The sequence below is a fragment of the Chrysochloris asiatica genome, unplaced genomic scaffold, assembly GCF_000296735.1.
Source record: "Chrysochloris asiatica unplaced genomic scaffold, ChrAsi1.0 scaffold00002, whole genome shotgun sequence".
NCBI classification, from domain to species: Eukaryota; Metazoa; Chordata; class Mammalia; order Afrosoricida; family Chrysochloridae; genus Chrysochloris; species Chrysochloris asiatica.
This window is the reverse complement of record NW_006408520.1, coordinates 38,923,775-38,941,040: the sequence shown is the minus strand read 5'-3', so window position 1 is coordinate 38,941,040 and position 17,266 is coordinate 38,923,775. Positions and strand designations below refer to the sequence as shown.

Genomic DNA, 17,266 nt, shown 5'->3' with positions numbered 1-17,266 from the left:
AATTGTTTTAATCTATAAATTATAATGAATTGAATGAACAAAAACACATTCACTTTTCAGCCCACTGTAAAATTAATTTATGATTTTTTTTTTTAATAAGGAGAGAGAAACTTGACTAATACTTGGATTCAGTTTAGTATTACATACAAATATCTGGCTTTGTGACAAAAGACAGGTACCTATGTAGAGCCTTTAAGTCTTTTAAGCAATCTGGTGTTTGTATTTTAATTACATAGTTGTTTGAAATGATATCCTAAGTATGATAACTGAACAGCAACAAAATGTATATACTCGTATTATTTTTGAAAGGAAAGACGACGCTCAAGTTTTGTCCTAGTTCAAATCTTGGAGAATAATTTTCTCTCCAAATCCAATGCAAATATGCTTCTTTAAATGATAGCTACATACATTAATAGAATCAGAGTGAGACGTCTGAGTACATCTGAAAACTCAGTCAATTCTAGCTCAGATATTTGTAATAATAAAAAAGAACTCTAAGTTTGATTTCCCTCCTATGCACGAAGACTCTAATTGGTTTTTAAACGTTTTTCAAGCGTGATTTGCCCCGCTGTGGTGTGCCCTCCTCAGCTTGGGTCCGTCGTTGGCTCTGTCTGGCTGTTTGCCGACACTGTCAACAGAGTGGGGCAAAGAAGTGTGTTCAGAAGACAAGAGTAAAAACAGTTTCAATGTAAGGAAATCAAGGAAACAGACCTAACAGCACGATGAATGCATTTTCGAGTAGAGAGCTTTGTAGTGTTTCCTTCCTTAGCTTATTCTGGTTTTAATAAAATACACACACAAACACACAGAAAACACTTGTGAAACATAAGCAATAAAGTAAAAGTTTAGCTACCTCTATGTAACTACAAAGAAAAAGTCATCGCAATTTTAAAAAAATGTAAGTTTCATTAACAAGCGCACCGGAAATCTCAGGTATCAAAGACGCATTAACCCTGGAGCGTCCCCCGCAGCCGGACGGAGGCAGTCGCGGCGAACAGACGTTCTTTCTCCTACTAGCTAGCAGTCACACAAAAGGAGGGCTGCGGAAACTAAAAGTTTCGGGGCCTCCGGCTCGGTGTACGGAGAAAAGAGAAAACCTGGAGACGGGGTGGGTAAAAAACGCATCCTGGACGCCGCTCTTATGTCCAGGCTAGGAGAAAGCTCCTTGGCCTGGGGAAAAACGGGAGGGGGGTGTGTGTGCTAGAGCTGCTGGCCGGGTCCCCTGCGCCCCACCTGGGAGGCTGGAGCGTTGCGCTCTGCTGCGCTCTTCCAAATACCCTTCACCCCGTTCCAGAAATAAAATAAATGTTTTTAAAGTGCGTGTGTGTGGAGTGGATGAAAAGCGCGCGCCAGAGGAGCGCGCGGAGGATAGAGCGCGCAGTAAGTGGAGTTTGGCCGGTGGTGGCTGAATGGGTGTGTAGATGGGGGTTGGGGGGGTGGGTGGAGATTGAACGCGGAGCTTGGGACAGTGGAGGTGCACGAGCCGCCGGGGAGGGGAGAAAGGGTGCGCGAGCCGGCGCAGGTCGCCTCCGGGGCGCGTTCCGCGGCTGTGCGCGCGCGCCCCTAGCAGCAGCCTCTACCAGAGCCGCCGGGACAGCCCTGCGGCCGCCCCGCCGGCGGAGCCCGGCCGGAGTTCCGGCCGGCCAGTGTTTGGATGGCTGCTCGGCCACTGCCACCACCACCCGAAGGACTCGGGCCCGTAAGTGTCCCTTTTCGTTCTGCCCCCGCCCCCCCCCCGCCTTCTTGGGCGCACCGCCGCCGCAGCTGCTCAAATGGAGTGGAAAATGGCCATTGGGCGGCAATGAGTTATAGATTATCTGCTTCACGTTTTGTACTTAGCTGCCTGTAATCTTTTGAGTTTGCCTGAGCCCCTACTTGGAAAAATCGGGAGGGCGAGATGTGTCCTTTGCTGCTGTACACACTAATGTGTTTATGTGATTAGCCAAACTGGGGGTGAGGGGCGGGAGGGGGGTGTTGGAGGAGGAGGAGAAGGCTGGAGGTGACTCCAGTTCAGACCTCGCCGAGAGTCTGTGTCAGGACTTCGCACTCCCCCGTTTCTCTCCCTCTCTCCCTCTCTTTCTCTCTCCCCCTCTCACTCACTCTCTGCTCGCTCACACACACGCAGAGGTGCCGGAGAGAAATCGGGAGCTTACCGGAGAATTCCTTGGGATTGTTTTTTTTTTTGGGGGGGGGGGCATCTCCCCTTCGCTGCTGTGCGTGGCGTGGCTCTTCCTTTCTCCTCCCTGCTTTCCCGAGCCCAAGCCCTCGCCTTCTGCCTTTCCCTTGGCAGCGGCCACCGCTCTGCCTCGCCTCGGAGATCTGAAATGTGAAGAGGGGCCACAGGGTCGGCAAGAAGGATGCCCGTCCGGCCGGCGCGGACGGCGACTTGAGGGGCTTCGCATGACAAACTGAGTTGGCCTCACGCCCCCGGCGTCTGCCTGCCCCTCCCGCGACCGCCGCTCCGAGGGGACTGACTCCCAAGTCTGCGCACCTTTGACGGGCTTTTGCCTCCACCACCCCTTTTGCTCTGATTTCTAAAGAGAAAGAAAGATTTTTTTTTTTTTTTTTTAAGGCAGCGTGCCGCTTGTGGGTGTGTGCGTGTTAGTAAAAGACCCATCTAGCAGAGCAGCGTGTGGGAAACTGCGGGAAAATGTTGACTTAACCCTAGGAGTCGCCGGGCGCTGGCTGCTTGGCTGGAGGAGACGGCGGCGGCGGCCAAGCAGGAGGACGCGCCGAGCTACGGCGCCGTGTCCGGCCGGCGAGCCGCGGCGCTGCCACCCGCGCGGACTCGGCGGCCGGCTCCCCGGAGGGCTCTGCGCACTGTGACCGGCTCCTGGCCGGCGTCGGCCTTCTGGCCAGGGTCGCCGCTGTCCTCTGCGCTTTTCCCCCGCACAGCCCCCGTGCCAGACGGCCCTCCCCCTGGGCGCACTCGCAGACCGAGGTAAGAGCTGCAGGAGCGAACAATGTGCCTCTGTGCGGGGCTGCGGAGACCTGTTTGCTTTGTGCCTTCTGCCCGGGGGTGGATGCTGGAGGTGGCGAGAACCACGGGTTTGTTCAGGCGCGGTTGTTTGTTTATGTTCGTCCGGAACCAGGGGTAGACACCGTGCTTACTTGGGCTGCTCGCCGCCACAGTTCTCCCCCCACCTTCTCTCTTAAAAAATCAATACAAGGAACTCTCAGCCCAGTCCAGCCGGTTTCTTCTTTTCTCGGGTTGTAATACTCACAAAGCGTCAGTTTAGTTGCTGGGGGTGGGGTTGGGGGGTAGGTGGCGGTAGAATTGGGTTGTGCATATTTTGGTCTCCTAAAAGCTGTGGGATTTCATCCCATGCCCTTTCATTACTGGCTTGGGGAGTAGGAGTGTAAGGCAGGTCCTTGGGGGGTACTCGGGGTGCTGGGCCCTCCCACTATCGCCCCTCGCCTCCTTCCCGCAGGCCTGTCCCGGCCAGTAAGTGAGCGGGGATGGCGAGCGCTGCTAGCGAGCGAGTTCTGGAGAAGTGAACGTTGGTGGGGGGGCTCGGGTGAGTTGTTGAGGGTTGTTGACTCTGGCCTGGGGTTAGGTGGTATGGAGAGTTGAGAATGATGGGAAATGAGTGCAGCCAGATGTGGTGGGTCGGCGTTGGGCTGACATCGATTGGGTATGGCGGGCTGCTGTTGTTAGGGCGGCCCCAGAGGGCAGGAGGATGGCGGGGCCGGAGACTCGGAGGGCCTCGAGGAGGGAAGAGAGCCTAGAGAGCCTCCCGGACCCGCAGTGAGAGGGCAGCAGCGGGCTGCGTTCGTTGGGCCTGCGGGGAAGTTACGTTGTGGACTCCTGGGATGGCTGTGGGGCTGGGAGCCCTCCGGGATCCTGGTTGGTAGGATGGAGTGCCCAGTGGGAAGCGCGTGAAGAAAAAAGGCGTGGGAGGAGCGCGAAGAAAGGGGAGACCCCTTGGCCATGTAGAGTGGACTCTTTGATTGGCTGGGAGACCCTCTGGCGGAGGGGCGAGGGCTAGCGAACCAACAAAAGCTCCCCAGCTGTGTGGAGGCACTTTTGCGAGACTTCTTTGCTTGGGGCCAGTAAAGTTTGTTCCTTTCACTGAACTACGGGGTTTGGGTTAGGGAAAGTCGCTGGAAGCTTTACTTAGTACCAGAGTGTCTCTGAGCGGAGGCTAAGGAACGTATGTCTTTCATTTATTTTATATCTTTTCACTTTGTCCTCAAAAAGCATAGTTGGAGGTGGGAAGGTCCATCTTCTCCTTTCCGGGTCTTCTAGGGGCTCCTTCCCCCTCATTCTTGCCCTGCTCTCTGGCCCCCTCATTCCATTCTTTCTGATGCAAACTATGTTGTCTCGAATTCAGATCGAGGAAATGTTTTCCAACTGTTTCTTGAAAGGTGTCAGGCTGCTTAGCAGCTTCTCTAAGCAAGCAGCCTGAGAACGTCTGAGTCTCAGCCACCTACCATATGGTTCCCGTTACAAAGGCCAGGTTCTAATGCACTTTTCTTCCACCCAGCCCCCAAGTCTGATTTTTCTTTGCATTCTTTGCAGCATGTGTACTTTTCTTGTCCCCTTTCCAGAGGTGTAGGTGTAACGGACGTAGTTAGTTCATTCAGTTAGTTCTCTGTCAATGTTTGTGTCTGGAATGGACCCCACCGAGTTTGCTCTTTGCTCAGTTGGAATTGCACAATGATGAAAGTCACATCCGTTTGGTAAATAATTACCTGTTGGGATATCTCTTAGTAAATTAAATTTGGTCCTGGGCAGACTTTCGAAGATGGGAACTAATGAAGCAATATGCGCCCAAATATGCAACCTTTCAAGTTGTGATGGGACACTTTAGACTTGGGTGTAAGTATCTTTGTAATTTTTAATTTAGCATTATTAAAATAGTTGAGAAACCTTTAGATAGAAAGTCTGTTTTCTATTCTACAGTCTGTTCAGGTGTGTGTGTCATGGGACTTTCTGTTGTCCCTCCGCTATTCCCCCCTCCCCAATAAATTTATGCATGGCAAAAAGAATACGGCAGAACAAATGTTCTGTTGTTTAGTTTCTTCAGACATTCCGATTCTCTCCTTTTGTTGCTTGCCTCCAAAAGAGGTGCCATTTCACATCATTCTGCACAAATTGTTTGAATTAATGCAAGTGTGAATTCTTACCGTTTGAAGGGGACTATTAGCATATCAAAGGTTTCTTAGCTTCAGCTCAATTGAGAAAACTTCAGCCTGTCTTCCATTTGCTTCCAAGCGGAGGCCCAAAGGGCAATGAGAATTGTAAAGGGTAAAAATAGGGAGGTGGATTCAGGCAGTGTTTCTGAACTTTTACTGTTTTGTAATTATGTGAGCAAAAAACATTGTCTATTGCTGTGCAGCCTTTGCGAATGGCCAGGCACTTATTATCTATTGATAAATTGTTTGTTCCTAGAAAAAGGGTGACCTTTTATGATAGTCACTGTTGCCTGTGGTTTTTTTTTTTGTTGTTGTTGTTGTTGAGGGGGTCCCTTAAGTGGAAGACAGAGTTATGAAAGCTTATCCTTCTAACTTCATACATTTTTTAAAATCTATATTTTACTAGTAAAATGATAAATAAAGGATTATAGTCTGTAAAACAATAGAAATCTATAAAGTTCATTCATTTTTATACCTAGGAAACTTTGTTTCTGATATACATGCAAAATTAATATGAAAAACAAAATTAGTAGAGGATTAAAAAAACCTCAACATCAACGTCACTGTCAGCTTTTATTTTAAGTGAAAGATTCAGAAAGATTTCTAAATGTTAAAAGCCCACATTTTTGTGAATTTTATGTAAAGATCATTCTGGTTGAATACTTTTCTTCTCTAAATACATTATCAAACTAGGAAACTCTAGTATTCAGGTTAAAGTTGGTTTCTTTTTAAAACTATTTACACTTTAACTGCTCTAACTTCTTTAAACATTTGCAAAGAGATACATATGGATTTATTTGGACTCAATATATATGAGTCAGGAAACAAGTTTGAAGAAGTACTGTGTCATTTTGATCAATCTGTGGAGGACATGTCAAGGAAATAGAACTTTTATCTACAATTTCAGGGCAAATATTTTGTTTATTTAAAGTTTTATAGAACCTAGTTTAAGATGAAGGTGAAATTCATGGAAGATTTTAGGTATTTGAATTTTTTGTAGTTTTGCCTTTGATGGTAAATTGATTTAGAATGTGAATTGATATCCCTTGGAGGGATTTATTACTAAGATTCAAAATAACTTTTTGTATTAATGGTAAAAATAAACTAAAGTATAGCAGTTTCGGGGGAAAAAATATCATTAGTTACCCAACATTTTTAGTCATTAGTTTTTTATTTTTGTTAAGTGCCGTTGATTCAGTTCCAAGTCATAGCGACCATGTATGAGGATTCTAAGAAGCGACTGGTGAGTTTGAACTGCAGACCTTGCATGGAGTGTTACTTTTTTTCATATTAAGACAAGATTTTATTTTAGTAGAATTCATATCATTACCCCAAATCATTTTATAGTAGTTTATTTATCTGATCCCTTCAGTTGTCTAAGAAGTACTTTTATGGTAAAAAAGCCCATGTTGATGTAATTGCTATTATTGCACTTATGTTGCTGTTAACTAGTCTGCTTTGAATGCAGAGTGCTATAAAGAAAACACATTATCCTTTAGAGCTATTAGTGATAATCTAAAAATTGTCTTGAAAAACACTACTCTTCATTTTATGTAATGGTGATCCTGAATTCAGCAAATCTCTAAAGGTGTAAAATGCAGTGAAAAGAAGATTTTTCAACATTCAGATGACGAAATTGGACTACTTAGAGAAAAATTAATGTGTTGTAGAAGCACTTCAGCTGCCATTTTCAATCACTGTGGGTTCCTATGTGTTGGCAACAGAAAACAAATTTAGAAATGCAGATAGCTCTGGGAACAGGTAGTTGGGGAAATCAGAATATTGAATCATGTGAGGTAGAACAGACCAATTGCTTCTGGTTTTGACTTGAGACTTTCTAATAAATATAATTTTTTTCCAGGCTTTGACTCGCTGCTCAATTAATGGACTAACATCAAAGCAGACAACAAAATGTCCAAATGTTATAAAAACTAATATAAATATAAGATCTCACATTCAGTACTACAAGTCTTAATTTAAGAGAAGCAGTTGGAGTTTTTATTGCTGCAATTTTCACAATTGACAGAAATGTTAACACCAGGCTTCTGGGTGTTTCCTTTCTTAAAATGCACAAGAGGAAAACCTTAAAATTAAAGTTTATTTCTGTTTAGGTACTTACTTAATCATCCGTAGAAGTTTTCTGTGCTTTATTAAAACATTTAAATTAGGATTCTATTGCCTTAAGTAATATGGGAATCTGAACCAGAATTGAGATGTTGTGGCCATCAAGAGTTAAATAAAAACTTGCAAACCATAGTTGTGGTTGTGAAGTGCCGTCGAGTCAGTTCTGACCCATAGCGAGACCCTGTATAGGGTTTCCGAGGAGCAGCTGATGAGCGTGAACTGCTGACCTTGCAGTTCAAACCGCTTTGCAGTCTGGTACATTAACACACTAGTAAAATGTTATTGTGTTGCTTTCTATAAAAATACCTTTTTAACTAACTTTTGTGAGTAAATACTCAAATAGCACTTACCTTCTTGACAGGTATAGTGTGGGATGGAGAGAACATTATGTATTCCAAGGTGTGGGGCAAAACACTTGTACTGAGTGGAATCTGTTTAATTTTAACAAGAATTCTTAATATTTGCTCAGTTATTGATACAGACAGATGAAATGTACCTAGAATTAGGAAGGAAATATGTTTTGGAAATGGAATAATTTAGTGAGATATAAGGCTTGTCTTGTTATAAAAAGTTTTCTTAAAGATGTACCATTGTTTTTGAAGGGAGAGGTATACGTTTGACATTGTTTGCTTTTCTGCAGAAAAGATTCATGTAAAACTAAAATAAGATTATTTTCAAATTGATAAAATTTTAGAAATAAAATGCGCAATATTAAAAAGTTCTTCAAATAATTTGCAAAAATACGTAATTACAAAAAGTCACAAATTAATGATTTTGATAAGGTGATTAAAATAGCAACTTTAGTTGCTAGATCTGAAAAAGATAAAAGCGAGTTCAGGTTTTGGTCAATATTAATTCTTGTTGTAATTTGTTTCAATATTAGTTCAGATTACTGACATATAGAGAACTGTTTTCCAGCTATTTTAATAAAGATTAAAGCATTTCTATTTAAAAGATAGATTAAAATCATAGGTTCTTTAACTTCTCTCTTACATAATTCTAATTACTCTGTAGCCCCACCCAAATATTCATCTCTTCAAACAATTCTTAAAGATTGAAGGTTGAAAGGTTGAAAAGTATTTAATCATTCAGATTGCTGTAATTAGACTTGATGTTATCAGAAAAATAAATTGATGCTGTGCTCTAAAACCTTTTTTGCTAACTCCAGGTGCTTTTAAAAGATGGGTCAAATTGTGATTTCTTTTTTTTTTAATGCCTAAAGAAAAACGTAAGGAATGGTTTGCTTTAATATAGAGAATCATAATTAATTATCGGAATTGAAGAACTAGAATTCTAAAGTAATGAATGATGTTTTCTTGACCTAATGTGATCTTGACAACTAGAAGCTGTAACTTCCAAATTTTATTTGGACTTAAAAATCATAATTTGAGGTTAGCATAGGTTTTATTGAGTATATGTTTTAAACTCTAAAAATCCCATAATGCTGTTAAGATGTAAGTAGATGTTTTTAAGTGAGTTGTACCATAAGAAAATGTCCTAATTGACAAAAAAGACTTAAAAATATATAATTAATTTATCTGATGAACTAAATATAGGCAATAATTTGTAAATGCTTTCTAATATTTCTTGTCCACTAATTTTTCAGACACTTAGTTCTTCGAAAACTTGACCACATTTGACAAATAAATGTATCCAAAAAGATGTAAGCCAAATGAAGGAATCAAGAGCTTAACACCTGCTAGTGCAGTTTATAGCAAAATGCTACTGATTATTTGGGAAGCACAGTGCAAGTTTAAATACAATTTGTTTAATTACAACAAAAATGCAGCTTTATGAAGTAATACAGCTTGTCTTCGTAGAGAATTTTATGCATTATATGGTGGTAAGTACAATCCCATCACAGTTGTATAAATATGCTCAATTTACCAGAATGGCTAAAAGAAAAAAAAAATCAATTTGTTTTGAAAAGCAACAGAAATTACATTAACTTGGTTAGTAGGAGCTTGCCAGCAATGTCTAAATTGCTTAATACTATCAAAAGTTACCATGCATCACAGTGTAAGAATATTGGCACCTGTTTAAATCTGCATATGTCTTGCTTACTTGGGGACTTTTGTGATAGGAGCATTGTTTTCTTTTTACTTTTCCATTTTTAGTTTTATGGAAGCTATTGGTTTAAGTTAGACAATAAGAAACAATTTCCTTTTTGCTTTAGACACTTGTTTTTAGTAATTGCTGTTTAGGATGTCTAGAATTTGTAGTCGATACATTACCATCATTGCAATGAAATACCTCATTTATCTTAAGAACCAAAAAACCCCTAGAATATCAGGGATTATACCTTAGACTATCAGCAGTAGAAACACATTTTAGAAATTTTTTTTACTACTGACTCTTGAATTATGCTCAATTCTTAATCTTAAAATTCTTAGTGCAATAAAGTGGCCATGGGCTCCAGAGTCACAGAGATTTGGGCACCTGTTTTTATTACCACCTTGTTTCATTCTGGCATCCAGATTTACCGAATTGCTAGAACAGGCACAACCACTGCTCTGATCTACCCGGCTGTTTGTGGGTCATGAAGTCAACTCGCTGGAATTTCTGGGGAAACCAGTTGAAAAGGAAGGACAAATGTCACTCTAAATAGAGATGTTTAAATCAGATTTCAGCCTGAGGGTAAAATTTAGGTCTGTTTTAGCCCGGATGTAATGTCTCCCTCTACAGAGCACAGCATTAATCATGGCCTGACAAGAAAACGTATGCTGAACAAAATGGGCCCCTGTTGGTCTTGTCATTGATTTTTCCAATCTGTGAAAAGTATATTATAAACATTTAAATTCACACACAGGGATTGCACCTTGATTTCTGAATGTTGGTGTCAAAATTAGTTGCCATAACAAAAGCACTGGAAAAAACTCTGAAGGACCATTTTTAGGATAGATTCAACTTAAGCAAAAATAAAAATTATAGAATTAAAAGGCAAGCATGTTAAACAAAAGTGTATGACCCAAGTCTGCATTCTGTTTTAAGATGCAATAAGGCATTTTGATAAATGTTTAAACATTTTATTTGATAATTGGAAGAAAAAAACAAAGACAAAAATGAATGCATGGATTATGGGAAAAATTGTGAAAGGATTGTCACCTTTAGACTTAGCATCAATTCAAACATTATTTTGTTAAAATAACCCTGTAACTTTTTTTGCCTGAGTAACACAATCTTAAGCCATGTAAAATGAGGTTCCTAACTGGGGGGGTGGGGTGAGTGGGGTGGGGTGGAAGGAGCTTAGTTTTGCTTTTTGAATTATTAACTGATGCTCTTTAGCTATTGTCTTGGCCAAATGTATACATACGTGCACATACCAAAGCATACAATTTATTTTGTTAATTTGTATATTCATACTTGTTGACGGCAATTAACTAAAAATGAGCATGAATCTTTTATAACATAAAATATGTATGAATAAGATACATCTTTTAAAATGATTTTGAAAGTGATGTGACACTCAGTTTTTATTTTGCTATCAAAGGTATTCTTTACCTTTGGAACGTGAAATGCTTGCAATAGCCATACTTTGCATCCTTTTAGATATTTTTTGTATCACTTACACCCTCAAATAATTATTTCTCTGGAGTTAAATGGCAGAAAAAAATGTATTCCCCCGAAATCAAAACCAAATCCATTGCCGTATAGTCAATTCTGACTCCCAGTGACCCTATTAGGACAGAGTAGAACTGCTTATATGGTTTCCAAGGCTGTAAATCTTTACAGATGCTGGCTGTCATATATTTCTCACATGGAGCGACTGGTTGATTTGAACCACTGACCTTTTGGATAGGCATCTGAATGTTTTAACTACTGGCACCAGGGCTCTTTAATCTAACCCCAGTTACTGTAAAAAAAATGGTTCTTTACTGCTGGGGGCGGTCTGGATTAACTTGCTTTTCACTAATACTTTCTCTTGTGTAGGAGTGTAAATACTTTATCTATGGAAAGAAAAATATTTCAGTTTTATTTGTAAAGAAAGGTCTAGTTAATTTATTCATAAAATTGTAAGTACTGTACTATGACAAGAGTTTTCCATTTAATGAGTAAATTATTACAGATTTAGTTGATAAAATTTTTGTTTTATATAGATTATGTTTTCTTAAGCAGTTCTCAGCTACAAAAATTATGTGGAAATTTTATTCCTTGGCATTAAAGCCGACCATTTTTTTAGTATTTGCTGTTGTAGTTATTGATCAGAAATTACAGAACACATATCTTGTGTAGCATTTTCTCTACATCTTTGTATTTTTTTCAGATGCATATTATGCTTTTTAATCTTTAAAATTCCTGCTTGTTCTGTGGTTAATTTCCAAGACAGTTTGGAAATCTTGATTTTGGTAATGTTATATATTTAAACATTTATACCCCAGTGATTACAAAGATTTTCCTAGGATTTGACAAGGGTTTAACCTATAAAATTTGATATATCATCTCCTTTTCCATTTTTTAAAAGATGGCCATAGTACTAAAATATTTTATTTTGCCTCATATATATTAACAAAAATTTTACTCAAGTTGGATCGTAGGCATTTTCACTTTTACTAAGGACATTTTTTTTCCAGCATTTTGTCATAAGTTAATCTATTTGTCTAGTGCTTCTTGATGGATAATTCTATAGATGAATAATAGAATTGGTTCCCTCTCTGGTCTTTCTGCTGTAAGCTAGGAGACCCATAACCTTGATAGAAGCCACATTTCAAATTACTGCTTTCTACTAAGTTTGCAGCTTGAATATTTAAAAATATATGTAAAACAAATTTCTTTCTCCTAAACAAGAAAATTCATTCAAACCGTGGTATGTTAGTTGTTTTCCCCCTCACCTTACGTTCTTTGTTTCATTGGAAAAAGTAAATACAATTGATAGCTCTATTTTTATGTTTTAACATGAAAGTTAGCATACCTTAATCATATTCATTTGTTTAATAAGAATTTTAGATTTTTAAAAGTGACTTTTTATAAGTCTTGTCAGCTCATCTTTGATAGGTCAAATTTGCCTCAAATTTCTAATTACTGCTTACATGTTATAAAGGGGGTGTGGTGCGTGTATGAGTTAGGAAGGGTTAAGTCTTACAGAAGGGAGCATGAATCATTCTTCAGTAACAATTTGTCACTCTTCTCCCTAAGACTTTGGAACTATTGACATCCCTTGACAGAGATGGACCATATCTCTGTATATATCTGCAGAAAGGAAAATTGCAAAAGAGAACATTGTATAAACAGAAATCTGAAACAAATTTTTAAAACTAAAACTAACAAAAAAGCAACCAGAAAGATAAAGAATAATGTTGCACCCCAAAACAGTTTTTTCTCTTTGAATTTAATTAGTAGAAGTAGGTTTATTTTTCAAAAGTAAATAACCTCCAAATTTGAGTTTTGTAATTATTTAGCATAAGAACAAAATATAGTTGTTGCATTCTTTATAAGAGTGATCATTTATTTTTTCACAGTAAATAGATATTAAGGTGGCATCTCTGTTTATTTTGTGTTCAAAACATGAATCAGATAAATGGGTTGGGCAGCCTTCTTTTGGGTGGTCTATCATTTCAGGCTGGTGCTGTCTAAGCAAGCAAATGTTTTCTTTTCCTTGAAATACACTTTGGATGAGAAGCTCTTGGGTGACTTTGTGCAAAACTTTGTATATCCTGACTGCTCAAGCTGCATTCTTAACCAGCATGGAGGACAAGAATAATCATGTTGAACCACAAATTTTCAGGAGCAGTTATTTTAATCAGATAATTGGTAAGGAGGAGGGAACAATGCTGGATAATAGTTTTTCTGTAAAATGGTGACCAAATTGCCTGCAGTTTTACACAGGCAGCTGCTTGCATTTTTAAAATATCTTTGCTAACTCTTGTTATTACCTGTAGAGGGAGCATGTATATGAGATAAAATAACCAAGACACTATAAATCAATAATTTTCTTTCTAATAATTGTATTTTATTAAAACATTTTAATATTTTTATTTGAGAAAAAATATTCTAAGTAAAGTATTTTGAGAAAAGCCAAATTATAGATAATTATAGTGAAATTTAAGATACTAAGATGTCAATTACTTGCCATTTTCCTGTATTGACAAACATGCCTTTTTTGTTCTTAATTATCAGAAATAACTTGAAGGATAATATCAGATTCATTTTGAGATTACAAAAAATTGATTTAACACTTTGAGAGCATGACAGCAGAATTGTCCCTTGTTTAGTTGTCCTTAAACAAGAACCACATTTTAGATAATTTGCTGTATTATGTAAAACATTTAAAATAGTATCAGTAAGCATAAACTAAAGAAGTACATTCATCTACATTTAGCTTAATGTATCAAATTAGATGAGATGCAGATGTTCTTTCTTAAAAGCAAAAATCATCTTGGATTAATGAATTTTATTGACGATAATATTCAGATTATTGTAGTGACACAAATTGGGAAACTTCCAGGTAGGACCTAATATTAAATAATTTAGAAAACTGCTGACTAACTTGGAAAAAAGTGAATACAAACAAAATACATAGTACTTCAACAGATTTGATGAAATCTCTGCCATCTGAATTTCTAAGAAATTTTAGGTCAGATGCTCAGAAATACTGGAGAGTTTCTCCTTCAGGTATTTTGGCAGTCAGCTAGGGATGGATAAGGGTTTAGGAGCATTTGAATCTTTTTAGTGGACAAAATATTTCACATTACTAGTACACAACTGTGCCAGAAAATATAATTGTGGAATATTATGTTAGATCCTGCTTTAAAAAACAATTCAGTGTTATACTGGTAAACCTTTTGTTTGAAGGAGGAAAAAAAATGGAAAGAATATGTGTTCTTAAAGAGATAATACTGTGTTGTTCTTAAAGCGATAATAGTCCTCCCTCCTCACCCCCCCCCCCTTAGTTTGCCAAAGACTGCCATGGCAAATAAGGTATTTACTTTACATTTTAAAATGAGTTGTTTCTTAATGATATTCATCGTTTCAAATTTACTATTTTATTAGCTTATCTACTAATGTGAAAAGTCACCTCATTATTGTTACACAGACTGGTTCTCTAAGTAAAGAAACTATTGTTTAATACAGAGATTTAGGTACTGGCATAAGCTATTGTGTAAGTATTACCCTCTCAGCATGGTCCTGTATTATCTTAACAAGTCTCTGCTACATTTATGTAGAGCATTTTCATAACAGAGTAAGAATATTAGCAACAGCAATTGCACTTCAATAGGATTACGATGGTATGTTTTACAAAATATCCAAATGCTCCTGTTCTATTGAATTTTTACTCCCTAGTTTACTTCATTGTCTTAAATTATAAAAGAAGATTACTTATTTTGGCTGGTACTAAATATGATAGGGCTTGGAAAGTGGAATCTGATTTTACAGTTCATTATCTTTTTTCCCTTACTATCACACACCTACCTCACAGGGAGGGAAGGGTTACTAGAGAAATTCATTCTAGGAAAATTGTTACGTGAATCACAGTACCATCAGAGTGTATAACTTCTGTGAGGTTATTGGAAAGGCTCAGCTAACAGCTATGGTAAGTTCTACTTGTTTTGTCCTAAATTTGAAGGTAGACTAAGTTGTTTTTAAATTGTGAAATTTCAATCAATTGCAAAGAAATTGTGTTACTGAAAGTTAATCTATTGTTCTTGCACAAATATTGTTATTATATTGGGGATTTTATGGCAAAGAGGTTAAGTGATAACTGTTTTTCAGTTTGAAATAACCCTGCCTTTAAATTCTCAAAGAAATTTTATGAACTATTTGTGAACTAATAAGTAATAATGAATCCTCATATGACAGCATCCTCTGCTCATTGGATTTTATGTCATTTCATTGTAAGTGTGTGTGTATTATTTGCTCCAGCTTCGACTTGAGCAGATTGGTGTTTTTAAAATTAAGTATTACAGATGGAATTTATTGTGAAGAATAATTTTCAAAATATGGTTTATGTGTCATAAGTATAGATTTCAAATCTCTTTAATATAAATTTTATAAAGATATGTTTCATGTTAAAAAAAAAATCATATATGTTTATGTTCTTCTTTGAACCAAAAGTTGAACATCTTAATATGCTAGACATTTTAAATGGAAGTTAACAAGCTGTGTAATAAGCCTTTAATAATATATATATATATATATATGTAGAATTTTAAGTGTATCTATCTTTAGGAAGACTCTAGGATCCCAAACTGAATCCACATCTATTATTAAATGTATTAGCAATATTTGAAAATGTACCCATATTTTAAATTGCCTTGTTATTAGTTAAATAATCTTCATTTCAAAATAGATAAACAATGTTGGTTTCTTTTTGCTTATTTTATTTGAAAAGTAATAACCTTTCTGTTTGATAGATTTCCTAAAATTGAAATATAACACTAAAAAATATGTACTTATTATGTACAATTTATATAACAGATTTAAGTCTTTCATATGATGTTGCTTATTTAAGCAGCTTTACAAAAGTGAAAATATTTAGAATAACAAAATTATATTAATTTTATAAGTAAATGATAAGATTTCACCATTTTTTCCCAATACTTTAAACATGACTGTATTCCTATTGCCTTTATATAAAAGTAAGATTCTAAGGAACTATCTGAAATGAAACTAAGTACTGATGTGTTTCCCAATCTTCATAAAATTTATTCCCAATATATGTAGTTTCTATATTTTAACATATATCTTATATCTGTATATATATACATACATATATATATAGTTAGCTAGTTAGTAGCATTTCCTCTTTCAGATCCATGTTTAAGAAAGAACAGTAAAATTAATCAGTTAATTTAGGTAATAAGGCTTTTGTAATTAGTGTATTAACTCTATATATCAGATTATTGATTCAAAAAGCTGTGTTATTTTGACCAAATAGAAGCCAAAGCAGAAAAACCTTATTACTTACAGTAGACATTTAAAACAACAAAAAAGTTAGCCTTCGTTGAAGATATGGCTTAGCCTAGAATTTTACCACTTGTCAAAGCTTCATAACAAATACTTTATCGCTTAGTTGTTGCTGTGCACTGGACTTTGAACCATAAGGTTGGCAGTTCAAACCCACCCGATGCTTCTGGGAAGCCCTTTACAGGGTCGTTATGAGTTGGAACCGACTCAACTGCACTTAAAAGCAACAGTAGTAGTTACTGACCCACAATAGCTATTGTTGTTAAGTGCCATTGAGTCAGTTCTGACCCATAGCAACTCTGTATAGGGTTTCCAAGGAGCAACTGGTGAGCTTGAACCACTGACCTTGCAGTTCAAACCGATTTACAGTCCTGTGCATTAACCCACAGCGCCACACCAGAACTCCAATAGCTATTGTCTAAAGCAAAAATAAATACCTGGGTCTTTGACATTATTTGAATTAATTTCAAAGAAAATCTTTGTTTTAGTGCCTTGCTTCCTTGGATTCAGATAGCACCTGCAGCATATTAAGATAGTTAAGCATACATTATAAGAGCACTTTTCTATCATTGTAATCTTTATGGTAATTTAGAATTGATTAGTGCTTATAAAGTATTTTGTAGAATTACAGTGACAAGGAATTATAAATAAAGTAGTGCTTTCACTTGATGGTCAAATATAACTTTGGTTGGGTATCTCTTTCAATAATGTGATCATTTCTCCATACTCTCCATGTGTTTTATTTTTTATTTTCTTATATTGTGTTACTAATATGCTAAGAGTACATATATTCCCTTGGCATTTCAGACTAACAACCTACAACTGATTTTATTAAATTAGAATAGGAACAGGTCAAGTAAGTATTTTAATTAGTAATATGTGATTTAAAAGTCCAAGAACAAAGCTTAAATATCTTACAATTCACATTTCAAGATTTGAATTTTTCAGAAACATTTAGGATATTTGTTTAAAAATATCCCAAAAATATTAGAAAATAAGACTTAGAGCTCTTTAGAACAATGCTAAATTGAATTGCTTGTGGTATAACTATCATGTAAGTATTTTAAATTTATTAAGTCTTGTAGATTACATACACTAATAG

At 37.4% G+C, this 17,266-nt stretch overlaps 1 protein-coding gene across 3 annotated transcripts in view; it reads left to right on the top strand.

The window, feature by feature from the left end:
* The first annotated feature begins 988 nt into the window (after positions 1-988).
* Positions 989-17,266, top strand: part of LPHN2 (latrophilin 2) — a 228,861-nt gene continuing 212,583 nt past the window's right edge. For all 3 annotated transcript variants that reach the window (XM_006831011.1, XM_006831013.1, XM_006831012.1), the window contains exon 1: positions 989-1,108. The gene's annotated coding sequence lies outside the window, so the exon portion shown is untranslated. The remainder of the gene's footprint in view (positions 1,109-17,266) is intronic.